The sequence below is a fragment of the Equus przewalskii genome, unplaced genomic scaffold, assembly GCF_037783145.1.
Source record: "Equus przewalskii isolate Varuska unplaced genomic scaffold, EquPr2 contig_452, whole genome shotgun sequence".
In the NCBI taxonomy this organism is placed as follows: Eukaryota; Metazoa; Chordata; class Mammalia; order Perissodactyla; family Equidae; genus Equus; species Equus przewalskii.
The window spans coordinates 443007-463283 of NW_027227607.1; the positions used below are offsets into that span (position 1 = coordinate 443007).

The 20277-nt window shown below is 33.9% G+C and overlaps 1 pseudogene; it reads right to left on the reverse strand.

The window, feature by feature from the left end:
• Window positions 1-6589: 6589 nt before the first annotated feature.
• LOC139081315 (olfactory receptor 5J3-like) lies at window positions 6590-7521 on the reverse strand (annotated as a pseudogene).
• Window positions 7522-20277: the final 12756 nt, after the last annotated feature.

Below are 20277 nucleotides of genomic sequence, written 5' to 3' on the forward strand. Positions count from 1 at the left end.
TTTCTTGACCGTGATACTTTTCAAGATTACCTGTCAAGTCTTTGGTAGAAAGTCCCTCAATTTAGGTTTGCCTAATGGTTTCTCATGATTAAATTGAGGTTATTCCCTATGGGGAAGACTACGAGTGAATTGATATGTTTGCCCTGTTCATCAAATCAGAGGATACATGAGGTCAATAAGTGATACTACTAGTGATGTTAAACTTGATCACTTAGTTAGTGTCTGCCATACATTTTTACAGCAAAATTATGATTCTTATCTTTGTGATTTGTATATGCATAAATATATATATATACATGTATATATACAGATACATTTGGGGAAGATAATTTAGACTATGTAAATATTTCATTTATACTTTTTGACATCCTATCAATCTATTGCCTCTACCAATTATCACTATGGTGTTTTGGTAGCAAATTTTCATTTCCCTTATTCTTTCAACATCTTTTAATAGAAATTCTTGTCTAAGGAAGAGTTGTTCTTTCTTCCCTATGTATGTATTTATTTAGTTAGTTATACCAACATATTCTTATCGATAAGTATTTTGGTTTTGGGTTATTTTCCAATACTATCATCATTCGTTCTTCACTTAAATTGCTCTAGCTTTGCTAATGGAACCATGATCAAATTAGCTTGTCTGTGCTTTGCTCTTTGAATATGCTTTAAAACCATGTGAATAGTCTCTTTGACCCTCTCATTGTCTGTGTCTGCAAAGCGACAATAGTAGCACCTGCCTCCTGTGTTTGTGAAGATGAAATTAAATAATACATACAAAACATCTTGCATGATATTGAGAACATAATATGCATTCAATCAATATTTGTCTCATGTCCTTAATATAAATGATTTTATATCTATAAATACACATTTATTAAACTCTGTCCTTCACTGCTGAACATTTACACTAATCATGATTTTTCTTTGCTTTCTTTTTTAAAGTAATGCCTAATATATACTGGTTTGTTTCCTCTTGATCAATAACCAGAACTAGTATTTTGGGGCCCAAACTACAACTTCATGCTACATATTAGCCTAAGGCATGCTAGAGTGGTCTGGCATGTTTTAATTTCCATGAGCATTGCCCCTGACCATCAGTTTCATCGTAACCTTGCCTACATGGACTATTTACATCTTACCAAGCTCCATAATTAATAGAGCTCCATAAATCAAAGGTTATCTAGTATTTATTTCATTACTGTGCATAGAAAACGGCCTCATATCTTGGTTTACAGTTTATATGCCCTTCACTTTAAATAAATATTGAAAACCTGATTCCAGTAGGTGGTGCTTTTCTTTTTTTACTGTGATAGGTGGAAGAATTCTTATTTTTGTTATTATCTTTTATTTATTTACTTTTCAGTGTCAAATATTTTAGTACATGATAGGTAAGAAACTCCTATGAAATAATTAACCCATCAATTTATTAAACAAATAAGTATTGCACATCTACTATATTTCCCAGTAATCTTGGAATTGTGAAGCTGAATGAGATATGGTCTTTTCCTTACAGGAATAAACAGTCCAGAAGAGGAGTTGGAAAAGTGAAAACAAAATTTACAATCTGATGATCTGGAGGATCCTCCAGGGGAGGCCAAGGCCAGAGAGTGCGTGGGCTCTAAGCAGCAGGGGCAGCAGGCAGCCTGGGACCCAGGCCCAGGCTGAAATTCATGCAGAAACCAAGGCAGCAGCAGCAGCAGCACCCCAGGTTCTCAACTCCCCCTCCTTGGGCTGGGGAGCTGGGGGATGGGGGTAAAGGGGTGGGGAGAGGCAGGGACAGGTAACGGGGAAGAGAGGGGAAGGAGAGAAGGGAAAGAGGGGGGGAATGGGAAGGGGAGGGGAGAGGGAAGGGCTGCTGTGCAGAGCAGACCTCTCAGGTGGACTGGAGCTGAGTCTTGGACCAGAGTGGAGGCTGGAGGCTGGGAACATGCTCAGAGGCCATCACATTCCAGGTTTCTTGATGATCAAGTGTATGGTGGATGGCCAGGGAGCAGTGGCTAAGACATGCCTACTCCTGAGCTGTACCAACAGCTGCTTCCAGGAGGAGTAAGTGCCCACTATGTAGTCAGCCTCACACTAGAGGGGCAAGCCACACCTCCTGGGACTCAATGGCATGGCCAGATAGGAAGACTAGGATCACCTGAGGCCTTTATGTTATCCAATAATCGATGTCTTCCTTATAGGCTTCTCTGGCAAATCCAGCCTCATTTCAAAATGTGAAAGAGGAGTGGGTACCAAATGTATTATTTTTTTAATAAGTACTTGGGTTGATCTCTGAGATGACCCCAAACTTTAGCAAGACTGAATGATATAAAAGAAAAACCTATATGTGTGGAACAAGGACAGAAACTAGCAAACGATACAGGAGCCTGCTGCTATGTGGAATGTTCAGCTTTCTTAGTTATCATAATTAGCTTTTGAACAAATTGCTTTGTAGTACTGTGCAATAAAAAGAGAACTAGGCTGAAAGCTAGAATGCCACTAATTACCCAATGCGTAATGAGGCCTACTGTGTATATATATGTGTGTGTGTGTGTATATGTATATAAAATATAACCCATTTTATATATATATATATATATAATATATATATATTTTTTCCTCTATTCAGTACTTGGTTTTCTCATCAGAATAACAGATTATAAGGTCCCGTTCAATTATAAATTTCTATGATTTATATGACAAAAGAACATAGTGCCAAACAATAGGCCATTGTGAGCTCTTCGAAATTCGTAAGTTATAATCTATTTCATAGCCATCAGCAGACTGCCTAATTGTTGGAATGACACTGGGAGGCCAACACACATAACCACCCATCTGATACTCAGGCTGCTCCCTACTACTCCCAAATTGTTGTCCATCTTTGGCTTCAATCTTGCAAGCGATCTTTATCTTCTGTGAATCTCACACCATCTTGGGATATTATATATTGCAAAACCTCATTACATTGAGTCGAAATATGTTTCTACAGCTTCAAGTAGTCAAGATATCATTAAAGATAAATTTTTTGATTTTCATATGCATTTATTTCAATTTCTAAAATTCTTATCAGTGTATTCCTTCAACCCTACAAAACAAATCTAATCCCTTCTTCCCATGACATTTCTTCAGTAATAAGAGACAATTATAATCTGTTCCCTGACCCTTTCAATTCTACATTTCTCCATATGACATATTTTTGTCATCCTTGTTGCTTTCCCATACAAAATGACTTAAACAAATTGGAACATTTAAATATGTAATATCCATAACTGCATATATTAATTCAGGATTGTCTGCCCTCTGTAGATTAAAGTAGAACCCAACACCTTAATATCTTCATCTTATCATGCAAACTGCAGACATATATATATATGTATATATATTTATAGAGCAAGAGAGACAGATTTATATATAGATACATAGATATAAATTGATAATATATTATTATTAGCATTGCACTACTAACAGAGGCTTGTAACAGCAACAAAATCAAACGTATATCTTCAGGTTGGTTATAGATCTAAACAAAAAGACTACATATACTCATGTGCCATTAAATCAGATTAAATTACTGGTTTAACTTTATAAAGCATAGAGGTCAGCCTGGTGGCTCAGCAGTTAAGTTCACACATTCACTTCTCGGTGGCCCGGGGTTCGCCAGTTGCGATCCCAGGTGCAGACATGACACCTCTTGGCAGAAGCCATGCTGTGGTAGGCATCCCATGTATAAAGTAGAGGAAGATGGGCATGGATGTTAGCTCAGGGCCAGTCTTCCTCAGCAAAACGAGGAGATTGACGGTAGTTAGCTCAGGGCTAATCTTCCTCAAAAGAAAAAAAATAAAAAAAATAAAAAGCATAAAAATTTTCTCACAAACAAGATCACCAAAAAGTGAAGACGTAGATGCAACAAACTTCAGGGAAATCTTTTCTTGACTAGGGTCCCTTAGTGATTGTTGGAGAAATTATCTTTGTGTATAAACCATCTTGCTAGGTCTGACAAGTTAATTGTTGCTGTCCTTTTATATTTCTACCTAAAACTACTGGGAAAATTTGCTCTACAAATTTACAGCTTTAGTAAGAAATATTTAAAGACTTCTGGGTTCCTCATAGTTTTAATGGAATTACTAAAACAATACGTCTGTCATTCTATAATATTTCAAAATGCCCATTTCCTTGGATTTTACCCATTATATTTGATTCAATATGCCTTCCTTTTCTTGATTTTGGTCCAATGACTATGTCCTCAAGTCTACTTTCGAGTAAAAAGAATAGAAAAACTCTATGTTCTCAAATATTTTCTCATGAAATCAAGTGATAATTTGAGGAAGGACGAACATGATTGCTCATTGTATCTTCATTAATTTTCACAGTATTGGTTTTGACTTTTTCTTGCATTCTTGAGATTTTATTATGAGGTCCATTCATTATTTATTTATGTCTATTAGGTAAAATAACTAAACTTTTAAATAAATATAATTGCATTGATGAAAGAATTAGGTTTTATATAAGTCTTTTGGAAAGTAAATTAGCAAAGTATCAAAATAAAAATATTTCCATGTGTTTTGTCAAAGAATTTCATTATTAAAAAATATTGAGATGGAAACAATTAGAAAAATGAAATTATCATTATATCATATATTATTTTATATGACATTAAAACCTGAAGTATTAACACCAGGAGATGGATGCTTTCGTGGCCCCAATGTAGATTTAAATTTTAGTCTGTGATTGTGTGATAACATTCAGACAGCTGCTTGCCATGTCCTAAGGATTCCTTTATTAAGTCATAATACTAGTTTTGCTTTTAAAACTTAGTTATAACAGTTACAGTGCTTAATTTTTTTTTGGAAAAGGCATGGCTGTTATGGTTATATGCAGTTAAAATATTTGACAATGGGATCATTCTGGAAGAAAATATGGACCGTATAGAGACAATGAAGTAAAACTTGCTTTAACTCACTTTGTTACAAATTTACATATATTCAATTGTTAAGTAATAATAATGATTCCATAGATTTATAGATTTTAACAGAGATTTATTGCTATGAGCTAAATATTTTTCCATTTGATAGATATAAACACTCTTCCCAAACTGAAAACCATTGTTCCCTACATATTGCAAAGGTGTCATTTAGTGAAGGCTATGTTTGCTTTCTTAACAATTGTGATAACAACGGTACTGGACTAGGTTTTTGGATGCATGTCTGAGTGAGTGGAGCAATAAACACTATATGGAATGATGAACATAAGGAAAATGGGGTTCTATCGTCATTTTCTTTAACAAAATTAGCACTTTTAAATGGTACTACTGTTTTATGGAAGTTTTCTAAAGGCTAATTTTCAGCAAATTCCAAAGTACTGATACAGTAGAGGATCTTTGCATTGCCATTTTGGTATTTCTGTTAAACAACTGGCAGAAATGGAGTTCCCATAAAAAGAACCCCTTCTGTGCCCGTGGAATTATTTTGTAAAGTTAAATATTCAGATTTTAATAGTTCTGATAAAAAATGGCATACAAAATACATACAGGAAATTCTATTGTTTATGTAAAATGGGATGAGGCCTGTGAGTAAGTATATGAATATATGTGTGTTTGAATTCTATTTCTCAAATATTGATGTTGTCTTCTTTTGGGTAAGCTTTTAACTACATTGATCCTTTGTTTCTTCATCTGTAAAATGGGTCAGCTCTTCCAGCATTGTAAAGGAGAAGGAAGAATAAGTTTATTCTCTGGAATCGATTCTCAAGATATGTGCATGTATTTCTATTTGTATGTTTGTGTGATTGTCACCTACTGGTTCTACTATACCCTTTATAAAAACTGAAGATCCTCTTTTATAACTAACCAAACCTTAGAAGATAGTGTAAATTTATTATATAGGAATTTAGTAGAAATTCAAAATAATAATTTTAGAATTGAAAGGATTCAAATTACGCAGTGGCGTATAATTATTTTGAACGGAAAAGAGTTGGGATTCAATAGATGCAGAAAGAAGCTTTTTCAGAAATTCCTTTATCTAACTAAAGGCAGAAACTTCTGCAAGTGAGACTGCCATAAATCCTCTCTCCCTGGGGAATTTTCCCTGCCAGGAAGAAAACAGAGAGGACCACTTGCACCTGCGTAAACAGTATCACAAAATTTCTTATCTCCCATTTGTTCCGTTAAAAGTCCACTTGTTTTTGCAATGGAACCCATTATTCCCTCTCTCTTTTCCTTTTTAAATTAGGTGTATAAACCCCATCACTAATTATTGAGTAAAGCACTTTTTTGGTGCACTCTTACATACACATGAATAGACTTTGTCTTTTCTCATGTTAATCTGTCTTTTGTCAGTTTCATTCACAGGACCGCAATTAGTAATCTTAAGAAAGTAGAGCAAAATGTTCTCCTCTCTGACAGAATGTATTGCATATATATATATATGTATATGCACACACATATTATTATATAATTATCCAGAAGTCAATAATGAATATATATTTGCACATAAGCTGCTTTTAAAACACCATCCTTCTTTTCTCCAACAAGTTCCAAAGGTATTTAACAATGTACCTGTCTGTAGCATCAATAAATATTCCTTAAATATTTATACTTGAAAATTCATGGTCACTGAGGAAATATTTTTCTCTTAATAATTCTTTTAATTGCTTCTTTGGCTTCTGTGTTTCTCACACTGTTTATCAGAAGATTTAGTATTGGCAGCAAAAGGGTATACAGCACGGACAGGATTTTGGCTGTATCCTGTGGACAGCTGGAGCTAGTTCCCAGGTAAGTAAATATCACACTGTTCCATAGACAAGAGTCGCTACCATTAGGTGGGAGATACATGTGCAGATGGCTTTTTATCTGCTCCCGGTAGATTTCATCTTCAGGATAGTTAGAAGAATTCCTAGATAGGAACAAACCACTATCAGAAAGGTAGTCACTGATGTGGTTCCAGAGAGGGCAGTAAATAAAACCTCACTCTACTGGGTGTCAGAACAGGAAAGTTGAAAGAATAAAGGGATATCACAAAACTAATGGTTAATGACATTGGGCACACAGAAAGACAGACAGAGCAAGCTGCTCGGGTGGGTGAATGAGTTGGCACAACCTAGTAGATAGCAAGCTGTCACCAGCTGGGTGCAGAACCTGGGGGTCATGAGGCCTTTGTAGTGAAGTGGATGGCAAATGGCAACATACTAATCATAGGCCATTGCAGCCAGGAGGAAGCATTTGATGGTCAGGAGCATGCTGGCAAAGGAATACTGAAGGAGGCAACCGTGATAGGAGATGACTTTCAGTCCTGATATGTAGGTCACCAACATTTAAGGAATGAAGACTAAGGCATAGCAGAAATCCAAGAAACCCAACTGGCTAAGGAAAAAGTATTTGGGAGAGTAGAGCTGGTTGCTGGCCAAGATTATTGTGATGTTGCCCACCATAGTGATGAGACGGATCAAGAGAACCAGCACAAAGACGACAGTATTTAGTTCAGGGTTGTCAGCCAGCCCCAGGAGGATGAATTCAGTTATCACACGGACATTTCTGTTAGCCATTTATCTGCCTCCCCTTTGAGGGATCTGCAGGGAATGAGAGGAAAAAGAAAACAACCAAAGAGTTTATCTGAAATATATGAATTCAATCTACTAGCATCTATGGAAAAGTGCACAGTTTTGTTTAATTATAACAATCCACAGTAAAGTCACTTCTTGCAAGTTTGAAAAGTTAGCCTGATATAAAACTTTAATTGGATCAAAGGCTCACCAGGGATATAAACTGGCATTACACACCAACAAGGAACCCTGGAAAAATTAAAATCCCGCTAAAGATTCCTAAGAGAAATGTTTGTTTAACAGAGAGCGTTCAGGAGCTGGATCCTGGATAACAGTATATTCCAGATTCCAGAACACAAGGTAAGTACCTATATTTTAAGGAAGTACAATACTTAACGAACAACAAAACAATTCAATATTTAATATGTAAATTTTTGAGATATATAGCAAAATTATCCTCTATGACATCTTTTAACTGAGACAAATAATACATGACACATTAATAAAACAAGAAAGAAGAAATACATATATGTTTATATACGTATATACATAATATTATTTAATACAATTTATAGATTATCCATAAAAGTAGAAAATGAGAAATAAAAGGGTCTAATGTAGAGAATGAAAAAAATTCAAACATGTTCTTTCACTCATCAAACAACATTATGTATTTGTTAAAACTCACTTGTTCCAAGAAGTCATTCTTTTCTACTCCAACAGATAGTTATCATTTCATCCTCTGGTTTCCTCACATTTATTATGCCATGGCTTGGGTTAGTCCATATCAGATTTTTTTCATTAAGATTGAATCAGAAAATGTTTTCAATATGTTTTAATCCTTGCAGTCAAAAAGTCTCAAATGTAATTTTAAGGACAATGCACATGCTTTGGGCACATTAGATCACATACGCATCATGGATCTGGTTTTTCACCCAGGAAAAATTAGATCATTAAATTAATCCTATTTTAGACTTTATCATATAAGCCAGAATACCTGAAAAGTAAGATTACGATACTTAATATATTTGGGAAATGCTTGGCTAAAAATTTTTAAGAAAAGCTCACAGAAATATAAAATACACTAGTATGCTTTGGAAGTTTCCAATAACAGAAATAAATATACAGTACTTTTCATGTTAATTTGACAATGAATCTATTTTCAGTGAACATTAATGGATATGGTGTTCCACAGTTCATATTTTGGGAATAATACTTCCTTAATATTGAATAAAGAACAAGGAAGACATGGGCTTAGAGATCTACCCTTTACTATCAGTGTGAGGTAAATTATACCACAACAATTCAAGAACTGGAAACCATGCTAAAAGATAGCTTTGATTATGTCCATTTTACAGAATTTCACTGGTTGAAAAGAATGGCTGGTCACTTTCTACCACATTAAGCTGTGATTTCATGTCTAACTCTTAGTTTTTTCCTAGCTTAACTATTAGTTTCATTTATAAACCCTCCTAAAGAGGCAGTTGTGAAAATTGAATAAGAAAATATGTGAAAATTGGCTACCATAGATATCCTCTAAATGTTTGCTGTATATTCAAAGTAAAACAAGTAAGGAAAATAGAGACGGAACTGTATGTTGTCATACTGGCCAAACAGCTTTTGACTAAGATGATTTTTTTTTCATCTTTGTTTTTTTTCTTATTTAGGTTTGTTTGCATAGCTTTGCCTTGATGGACTTTGTTTTTAAACAAAACAATCTATTACTTTGAAGATGAGTTTATTCTTATTTCACTGATCTCATATTTGTTTCTTTGATTTTCATGTAATAAATACTAATTTTCCTCTGGACTGCCTTCCATGCCATTTTTCTTTTGCTGTAAAATCAATCACGTAGCATAAATTAATCTTGGAGTTTAAAGGTTGGCTCTGGTAATGGGGCCAAATAAATCACTGCTCTTTTCCTCAGATTTAACAAAAGTCAACAGTTTGTAATAATCAATCTTAGATTTTAAAGAATTTTTTCAAATAAACTCCCTCTTGCAATTTCCATAATTATATTTTCATTGTTTATAAAGCTTTAGATAGAGCTACCTGAGGAAATATGGAATAAACCCACTAATTAATTCAAGACAGCCAGTTAAATTGGTAATGGTCTAATTCTGTTTCACTTATCTTAATAATTGGAGTGGATTTGAGGCAGATGGTTTTTCTTCACTGTCCCTTCACAGCATGTGTTGAGAGTTGCTGTTTTTGAAAACCCAAGAAGGCATTTATAATTATTTTGTTAGAACATATAACTATAACACCTACCTGGCTTTGAGAGGAAGCTTGGCCCTTTCTCTTAGTTACCTGACTGTGTTTATATTTGGCTCAGGGACTTTGGAAGATAGAATCCCCAATGATTCTGGGAATGCTACTACTCATTAAACCAGCTAAAGAGGGGTCTGGGGAAAGCAAGGCGCCGCACTATCTTTCCAAATTGTAGCATTTATAGATTTGGCCTTTTCAAAGTTTTAGAGAAAATTGTTGCATATGTTCTTGTCTCTCTTACATGAGGCTCTACAAGGAAAAACTGAATTATTAAAAATGAACTCCACTGGGGTTTACTATTATGACTTACATAATTTAAATACATGCATGTTATACATATTGTTTTCATTTTAAAGAGTGTGAAGTTCCACTTGTTGATGACCATGTGCTTCTACATTATTATTGGTAGTAATTATGAAAAACATACACATATTTAAATGTGAGAACTCAAAAGAAGTGGAAGCAATTAGTAAATAGAATTCAGATGTGTGTGTGTGTGTGTGTGCATGTATGTGTGTGTGCGTTTTCATAATCTGGATTGCCTTTGAATATTAGGGGTAATTTAACCAATTAAAACATTAAGATAATACCAGGTTCAACATTGTTGTTGCTATATTGCCTGAACATAAAGTAATCTTTAAGAATACCAGGTAGCCTGATACTTGGAGGATAGAATGGAAATGTAAATGGAAGTAAATGCAGGGTGAAATGGTAGGCTAAGTGTAAAAAGGGGAAAGGGTGTATAAGAATGAATGTCACCAAGACAGACCAATTTTGTAAAACTTATATCTTTAAAATATTTAGTCATCCTGGTAAACATGGTGTCGTTGTTTATTTATATTGTTTATTCAAAATTTTTGTCTTCTCTCAGAAGCCCCCCAGTATATAGATGTGTATTCTAGTTGTATGTCCTTCTGGCTCTGCTATGTGGGATGCAACCTCAGCATGGCCTGATGAGTGGTGCTAGGCCCACACCAGGGATCAGAACTGGGGAAACCCTGGGCCACCAAAGTAAAGTGCACAAACTTAACCACTCAGCCATGGAGCTGGCTCATATTTAAAATTTTTAATGGCATTTTATCATTTTCTCCATAAAAGTTATGAGTATCTAGGGGTCAACCTTGTGGCATAGTGATTAAATTCAGCAAGCACTGCTTTGGTGGCCTGAGTTCAGTTCCTGGACGTGGACCTATACCACTTGTCAGCAGCCATGCTGTGGTGGCAACCCACGTACAAAATAGAAGATTGGCACATATGTTAGCTCAGGGTGAAACTTCTTCAGCAAAAAAAAAAAGTACCCAGTATTTATTATGGATATTTTCCTAAGGACCTTATGTATTATACATTATTTCCTTTAAATAATTACATTCTAAATATTTTCTACAGCGATGAAGTAATGCAAATAACATTCAGATTAAATATTGATCATATATTCAGTAACCCAAACTCTTTTATTAATTCTTATAATTTGTCATTTTACCCATTTATATGAGTTTATTCCTTATATATTTTAAAATTTAGTTTTGTTTTTTCTCTGCTACTACCTCCAACAATTAATTATTACCTACAGTTGTCAACACTGGACATCATTGTCCTTTACATAATTTTCATGTTTTATTATTTTTTATTTATTTATTTATTTTGAGGAAGATTAGCCCTGAGTTAACATCTTCTACCAATACTCCTCTTTTTGCTGAGGAAGACTGGCCCTGAGCTAATATCAGTGCTCATCTTCCTCTACTTTGCATGTGGGATGCCTACCACAGCATGGCTTGCCAAGCAGTACCGTGTCCACACCCGGGATCCGAACCAGCAAACCCTGGGGCGCGGAAGTGGAACATGCACAGTAAACCACTGTGCCACCGGGCCAGCTCCTCTTTTCCATAATTTTAAATTGAGTATCACTAAACATCTGTTTATTAGCTTTGATTATAGGATGTCAATTCAATATTAATTACGAATTGAAATTATGTTTGAATCTCCAAATGTAATTTGTCTGGTTTACCTTGCACCTTTATTGACATAAAGGAAGATTAAAAAACCCCATTTGCGATGATAAATTTTTGGGCAAAAATTCAAACAACTAAATCATAAATGTTTGGAATTATTGCAAAAGAAGACATTTCATTAAAGGTGACTACCCACTATTTTTTAAAGCATCCTTATTTTACCTTTGTAATTCACAAATTTGCAGTTCTAATGCTGCCACCTGTTGAGACAGACTAGCCACTCAAAGTGAATGCTCAATGAACCTCATTAACAAATATCTTTGCTGCATTTTTTAGCTTAAATTCAAAGAGTATGCAGAGCAATTATTAATGAATGGGTAAGTACCATAAGCAATGACTATGCTGAGATAAAATTAATGAATACATGGTAAAGATATGAGGACTCCTCCACAACAATTTTTAACTTTAGTGTAATGAATCCCTGTGAAAATTGTGAATTACTACCTTTTGCACTGGGGAAAAGATGGGACTCAGCATCAGCATATTTCCTAATTATGTTATTTCTTATTTAATCTCAAGAGAAATCAATAGATGTTACAGTTATTCAGTGAATCAACATATATTTCATTCTTCTATATATAAAAAAACACACATGCTTTCAACAACAAAAATGGTGAAATAAAGGACCTAAATATCTTACATCCTTAATTTAAAACTTTTATATACATTTGCCTTAGTAATTTGAATAAACTTATTAGTGTAAAATATGAGCATCCTGAGGTTCATCTTTACATAAATTGCATACATTAAAATGTCCACCATCTCGGGGCCTGCCCAGTGGCACAGCAGTTAAGTTCAAGTTCACAGGTTCCAGTTTGGTGGCCCAGGGTTTGCTGGTTCAGATCCTGGGTGTGGACGTGGCACCCCTTGGCAAGCCATGCTTCGGTAGGTGTCCCACATATAAAGTAGAGTAAGATGGGCACGGATGTTAGCTCAGGGCCAGTCTTCCTCAGCAAAAAGAGGAGGATTGGGGGCAAATGTTAGCTCAGGGCTAATCTTCATCAAAAAGAAAAAAAAATGTTCACAATCTGCGAAGTGATGAATTATAAATGTAATCATTTATAAAACTGACAAAGATTTTTAAATTTATATTTTAAAATAAAATAAAGTCTATTTTTTCATTTATCCATAAATATTTATTGAAGTTATTCCATGTGACAGACACTGTTTTATTAACCTGGTCAATAATTGCAAAGATTTGTGCTCTAAAAATTTTTATTAGAAAAATATAAACAAATAGCTGAAAATGATAAATTGTGTTATTAACATGTTCAATGAATACAATTGAATAAGTTTTTGTAAATAAAGGTTCATTCTACCTTTGATGTTGAACTCTTTAAAAAAGTTTAATTATACAACGAGTAAGAGTATACAACAATCTTATGTAATAAAATCAAGATATGTGGAAATCTGAATCAAGAAAAGTGAATATCATCTTTATCAGATAACAATGATCACTTATATCATTTAAAATTATCCTTTCAAACTCTCTTTTATATAGTTTTTTGGTAATAGTTGAGTAAGTGGCATGTGAAAATATAGAATTTACCCTATATCTCCTAAACTGTAGTGTCCCTTTGATGACTACCCGATTTATACCCAGTCAGTTGACTATAATATTCTGAATGCTATATCTGTTATGTACCTCCCATGAAAGTCAATGTCTATATTACCTCATAAGATAATCAGAAGGAAAAAATAATAATAAAAAAAGTAAATATATGGAAGTTTTCACAGATGTGTAAAATTCTTCAGAGACATTATTAAGTTAAAGAATTAAATCCACTGGACTTAGAAAAAAGCAAGTCACTGATGGTATTGAAGACAAAACTATTGGTAGCAAAGACACAATGCAGAATGTGGGGGTATCAAACTTTACAATGCCTCCACCCAAAGATAGATTTCCCAGTCCTTTCCTCTGTGGAAAATAATTAATTCAATGTTTTAGTCCTTAAAATATTTATTTTCATAGAAGGCAATTGGATTTATTATAGAATAAATACCAAGAACTTCAGTTACTGTCAAGGCAATTTTCCCAGTTGGATTCTAAATCTGCCTGAGCATTTTTTAATTTGCTACTGCTGTAGTAGCCTCTACTGTTTTCTGTTCTTCCTGTTATCACAAGAGAACACATCAGTGGCAGAACAGTAATGTTTGCACCCATGAACATTATATCCCCGTTAAGAAAATAATACCATGAGATGTTCCTCAAGTCTGACAAAGTCATAGAAGTCACGGCTACTTCAATTAGTTATTGTGTGAGGAAGGTGAAGGCAAACACCACACAATTAGTTTGGGTTAAGGGTCAGGATTTGGGGAAAGTTTATAAGTCAGAGGTCTTCAAAAGAGAAGATATACCCCCTCACCTCCTCATTATTCTGTGGAGTCATGAGAAAACTACCAGATATATAGTGAGTTTGTGTTCCAGAAGACAGCCCTATCCCCACCTCTTTCTGTATTCATGGACTCAGTGTGTATGTGTAGCCTTATCATCAAATGACAAATATTATGAACTCAGGTGCCGAACTCTGGATTTGGGTCAGCTGATCAGGGAAGTGCTGAGAAATGCTGGTTGCACAGAACCTGAAGACATTGGAACCCAGGGAAATATTCAAGCCTCTGGTGGAGAAGTTGTAGATGGCTTTAAAAAGCCACTGGTTTTCTGGGTGATACTGAAATGACTCAGGGTAATAGTCACAAAATCCTGCTTGCTTATTGTTATTGTAGATATTTCTAAGAGTTTAATGATCTAGATAATACAAAATAATATAGACTTCTATTAATTTCAAAGCCTTTAAAGTTTAGTGGAAAATTCATTTATAAGTTTAAGATTCCCATCAATCTTACATGCATTTATCATTTGTTGGGAAATATACGTACATCCTCTACTATTCCATCAGGTTCAAATATTATACATTTACAAATGTTAAAAATAAACAAAATGTGGAATTCATTCAAGAGTTCCTTAGAAGATAAAAGATGATTGATTATGTATATAACTGTAATCCAGATTTGGGTCAAAGAAGATTGAGTCAAACCCTTTTTTAAGTTTTATGATTAGAAATAATATTACCTCATTGGGATGACAATATATGTGGGTACATTCATTCAACTATGATAAGATGTAAAATTAAGTGTAAAAACATTTTAAGAAAATCATGACAATTTTACTAAGTTTGTATATGTGTTACCAAGGAATCTGCTCTTATCTGGTATTATTTATATTAGTATTATTTAATAAAATTTGATTTATTATAGTAAAAGCCTTGATATCCTTTCAAGTATATATGATGAAATGATTTAGTCTTGAAAGCGTTAAGTTGAAATTTGTTAGTATTGTAACACTTAAGAGCTCCTAACTCTGTTTAATTTATCAAATTTATATAAATATTTTGTTTTCCTATTACTCCTTGTTAATTCCAAGAGTTTACAATTTAAATTACCATCAAATATAAAATTTACACCTCCCATTTAAAATACTTGAAGATGTTTACTTAACTAATTTTGTAAATTAGAGCAATTATTATGCAAAGGCCCCTCAAAAGTGATTGCTAAAATCTATTAGATATGTTATAGAGAGAGAAAATAAGTTTATAATTAAGGCTATAGAATTTATAGCCAATAATTGGGTGGACATTGAGTAGAATTTTCTGCAAAAAAATCACCTTCAAGGGCAAAAAATTTCTAATATTTATAATTATTCTCAACTTTCTGATTCCCAAGAAAATACGATGCATCTTGACTTATAGTCCCTTATGAACAAAAAATTGCCGTTTCTTTTTTTTTTTTTACGAGGAAGATTAGCCCTCAGCTAACTACTGCCAGTCCTCCTCTTTTTGCTGAGGAAGCCTGGCCCTGAGCTAACATCCATGCCCATCTTCCTCTACTTTATATGTGGGATGCCTACCACAGCATGGCGTGCCAAGCGGTGCCATGTCTGCACCCTGGATCCGAACCAGTGAACCCGGGCCGCCAAGAAGTGGAACGTGCAAACTTAACCGCTGCGCCACCGGGCGGGCGCCAAAAATTGCCTTTTGAAATGTGCATTCACTATTGGTAACTTTTGCAGACACTAGGACTGCACTTGACATTTTTAGCAGGAGTTGAAATGACAGCAAATTTCATTACAGACTGTACAACCTATAGTTTCAGAGTTAGGGGAAGCATCTGGATTTCTCATAGGTAAGCCTTTATAGAAGTTGTAGATAAGGACATGAAGCTAAAGATATGGCTTAAAAGAAATAATTGAGATTTCCTAATTTTGGACTATATCACACATATGAAAAAGTTAAATATTCAAAGATACGTATTAGACAGTCATCTAAGAATAAATTTATTCTTCAATAAATACACAATGTTAGTCTTACCTCAACCAAACATCACCTGTCTTATAGTCTTATAACTGATCCTTGTTTTTCTGGACACTGGAAGATCTTAATTAGCATGTAAAAGACACTATATGCCTTTTTGGGTGAGTATAGAGGAGAAACATTAAAAAATAGCATTTCTCTATAAAGAGAATGCCATATGAGGAAAATATCTCATAAAAATAACTAAAATTTTTTTAAAAAATGAAGCTAATGATGCCTAATTTGAATTTTCTTGGATATCTTCATAAATCAGGGAGAAAGGGAGACTAAATTTTCATGTTTGTGCATCCTTTAAGTATTACTGCAGTGAAAGACTGTCATAAGAAATTAACAGAACCAAATTCCAAGAAATGACCATATACATGTTTGGCTAAAAAAAATGCATTAAGTATTTTTATTGATTTTTTCCAATTAATTTTATTGGGATTATAATGGTTAATAAGAACATGTAATTTTGGGTGTACATTATGTTTATCAATTCCTGAATGCACTTCATCTTGCTGACCCCTAGTAGTCTAATTTTTATCCATCACCATATATATATGCCCCTTTGTCCCTTTAGCCCACCCCCCAACCCCCTTCCCCTCTGGTAAGCATTAATCTGTTGTCTTTATCCATGTATTTGTCATTTGTTATCTTCCATATATGAGTGAAATCATGCAGTATTTGTCTTTCTCTGTCTGGCTTATTTCGCTGAACATCATACCCTCAAGGTCCATCCATGTTGTGGCTAATAGGACGATTTTGTCTTTTTTGTGGCTGTGTAGTATTCCATTGTATATATATATACCACATCTTCTTTATCCATTCATCTGTAGATAGGCATTTGAGTTGCTTCCACATCTTGGCTATCGTGAATAATGCTGAAATGAACATTGGGATGCATAAATCTCTTTGGATCATTAATTTCAAGCTATTGGGATAGATATCCAGTAGTGGGAGAGCTGGATTGTATGGTATTTCTATTTTTAACTTTTTGAGAAATCTGCATACTGTTCTCCATAGTGTCTGCACCAGTTTGCATTCCCACCAGCGGTGTGTGAGTGTTCCTTTGCTCCATAGCCTCTCCAACATTTGTTATTTTTCATCTTGGTAATTATAGCCATTCTGACTCATGTGACGTGGTATCTCATTAAAGTTTTAATTTGCATTTCCCTAATAATTAGTGATGTTGAGAATTATTTTATGTGTCTGTTGGCCATCTGTATATCTTCCTTTGAAAAGTGTCTGTTCATATCCTCCCGAATTTTTTATTGAGTTGTTTGTTTTTTGCTGTTGTTCTTCAGTTGTATGAGTTCTTTATATTTTGGAGATCAACCCTTTTTCTGATAATTGATTTGCAAATATTTTATCCTAGTTGATGTGTTGTCTTTGCATTTTGCCATGGTTTACTTTGCCTTGCAGAGGCTTTTTTGTTGAAGACTTCATTCACCCCCAAACATATTTAATAAAGGTTTTTTTTATACTCACACTTCCTGTCATTTAGATTCTAAAATATAGAAGAAATAAAAACACAATTTATTAGCCAATGGGAATTCGATTTATAAATTTTAATAGTTCCTGAGTAAGTGCTTCAAGAAAACCATGATGGAAAGTGTACCCTGAAAAGAAGCCCAATAGAATGGCCCATTCCAAAGCTGAACCATTTTCTTGCATGGACCTAAGGCATACCTCCTTGTAGAGCTATTGTTTGGAGCTGGCTTGATCTGACTTTCTTACTCAATTTTAGCCAGAGAAGCTAAATGAAAAAGAGAAGCAGTAAATGAGTATACTCATGCAGGCAAAAGTGCAAGTACATCAAATACATAGGGCAATGAATTTTAACAATGGGTTCACCTACTTCCAAATATGACCCCACATCATCCTGCTCAATGGAGAGCCTGAGTCTAGGGTTCACTTCAAGAATGTAATCTTATAATTAGTATAAAGTAGATTCTCATATTTGATAGATGAAAATGGCTCAACACAACTACCCTCTTTCATGTGGAAGAAGAAAACTCTCCATTCAGAGCATAAATTGTGGAAGTGTAGGTCTGGAGAGAAAAAAAAGTCACATCAGTTAAGGTGCACCTAATGATGTCTTTAGGGGAAAAACAAGTTGCTAAATTTTCTTAAGAGAAGTTCATTAGACATGGATATTAATGAAAGCATACTTAAATTATAACTTTCAGATTGGATATTAAAATTTCTTAATTTGATAAAATATAATTTTTATTTAAAAAATTAGAAACACAACATATGAAAAATCATAGAACATAGTTAAAGCAGTATTTAGAAGAAAATTTATAGAATTAAATATTTATATTATAAATCACAAAGGGTTTTTAATCAATATCGAAAGCTTTCATTTTAAGAAGTGGGCAAAGAAGATGATATTAACTCCAAGGCCAGCAAAAGCAAGGAGGTACTAAAGATAAGTGCTGACATTGGAATTGATAGAGTAAACCAGTTAAACCAAAAGAAGTTTCTTTGAAAAGATTAGAAAACCGTTAGGCTGATAGGCACACCATTCAAGAGAAAACAAGAAGTCACACATTGTTAGGAAAGAAAATAGAGAACATCACTAGAGACATTTATGAAATTAATATTTTATATCAATACAACTTAAGGACAATAATGGAATTCTACTTACAATTTTAGGCCAATAAATTTGATAACTTAGAGCAAATGGAAAATGTTTAACAAGTAAGATTTGCCCATGAATAAAAATTTGCTTTAACATTAAAAATAAATCAATGCAATTCACTATATTATCATTCTCGAAAAGAAAAAAAGAATCTCAATGGATACAGAAAAAAATTATTGGACACAATCCAACATTTATTTATAACAAAATATCTCAGCAAATTAGGAATAGAACTTCCTGAACTTGATAAATAGCATATAACAAAAACCCTACAGTTAACATAATACTTAATGATAAAAGAATGAATACTTTCCTCCATTGTAGGAAGCAAGGGAATAATCCGTGGCCTCACCACTTACATTCTGCATGGTACCGGTGGTTCTAGCAGTGCAACAAGGCAAAAAGAAAAAAAAAAAGTAAAACAGCAAGAGAAAAACAGAATAAAGTTTGGACATGAGAAAAAATAGTACCTTCATTCAAAATTTTAAATGTAAAAATTACCATTTGCAATAGCATCAAAACATGAAATATCTAGGGGTAAATCTAATGGAATATGTATAAGAACTGTATGCTTTCAACAAAATATTGATGTGAGAAACTGAAGAACCATATAAATGGAGAGATGTACAGTGGCCATGGCCTGGAAGACCCATTACTGTTAAGACATCAGTTGTCTCCAAAATGATCTATGGATACAAAGCTATACCAATCAACTCCCTGTAGCCCCTTTGTAGAAATTTACAGTCTGAAATGAAATAGTTAAAATAAAAGGCAAAAAATAGCCAAAATCTTGGAAGATATTTTGCATGACGCAGTACCTGATTTCAACATGTACAAAAAAGCTATGGTAATCAAGAGCAGCATAGTGTTCAGAAATTGATCCACACATATAGGGCCAATTAATCTTTCAAAATATCAAAGTAAATTTACAGAAAAAAGGATCGTCTTTTGAAAAAGAAATTGGTAGTGGATCAATTGGACATCAATTTGCTAAAAAAGAAAAAAAAACAGGAAAAAGAAAGGTGAGAGACAGTGAGGGATGGAGAAAGAAAGAATGGAAGGAAGGAAGGGAAGAGACAGAAAGGAAGGAAGCAAGCAAAGAACCATTACTCATATAAAATCATATTCCAAAATCAAGGGAAAAGGGATAAGCCTGAATATAAAACTTAATAAAAATTCTTGAATAAGACATAGGAGAAAATCTTTTGACCTTGGGCTAGAAATATTTTTCTCAGATATTACACAAAAAGCAGAAATGCATAAGTAAAAGTTAATCAACTGGATTTAATCAAAATTATAATCTGTTTTTAAAAATATACCTTAAAATAGAAGAGCCAATCCACAGATTAGAAAAAATATTGTCAAAGTGCACATCCATTAAAGGACCTACAGCCAGAATATATAAGAAATTTTTATAACTCAATAATAATAAAACAAATAACAAAATAAAATAAGAAAGAGGTTTTCACAGATATTTCAGCAA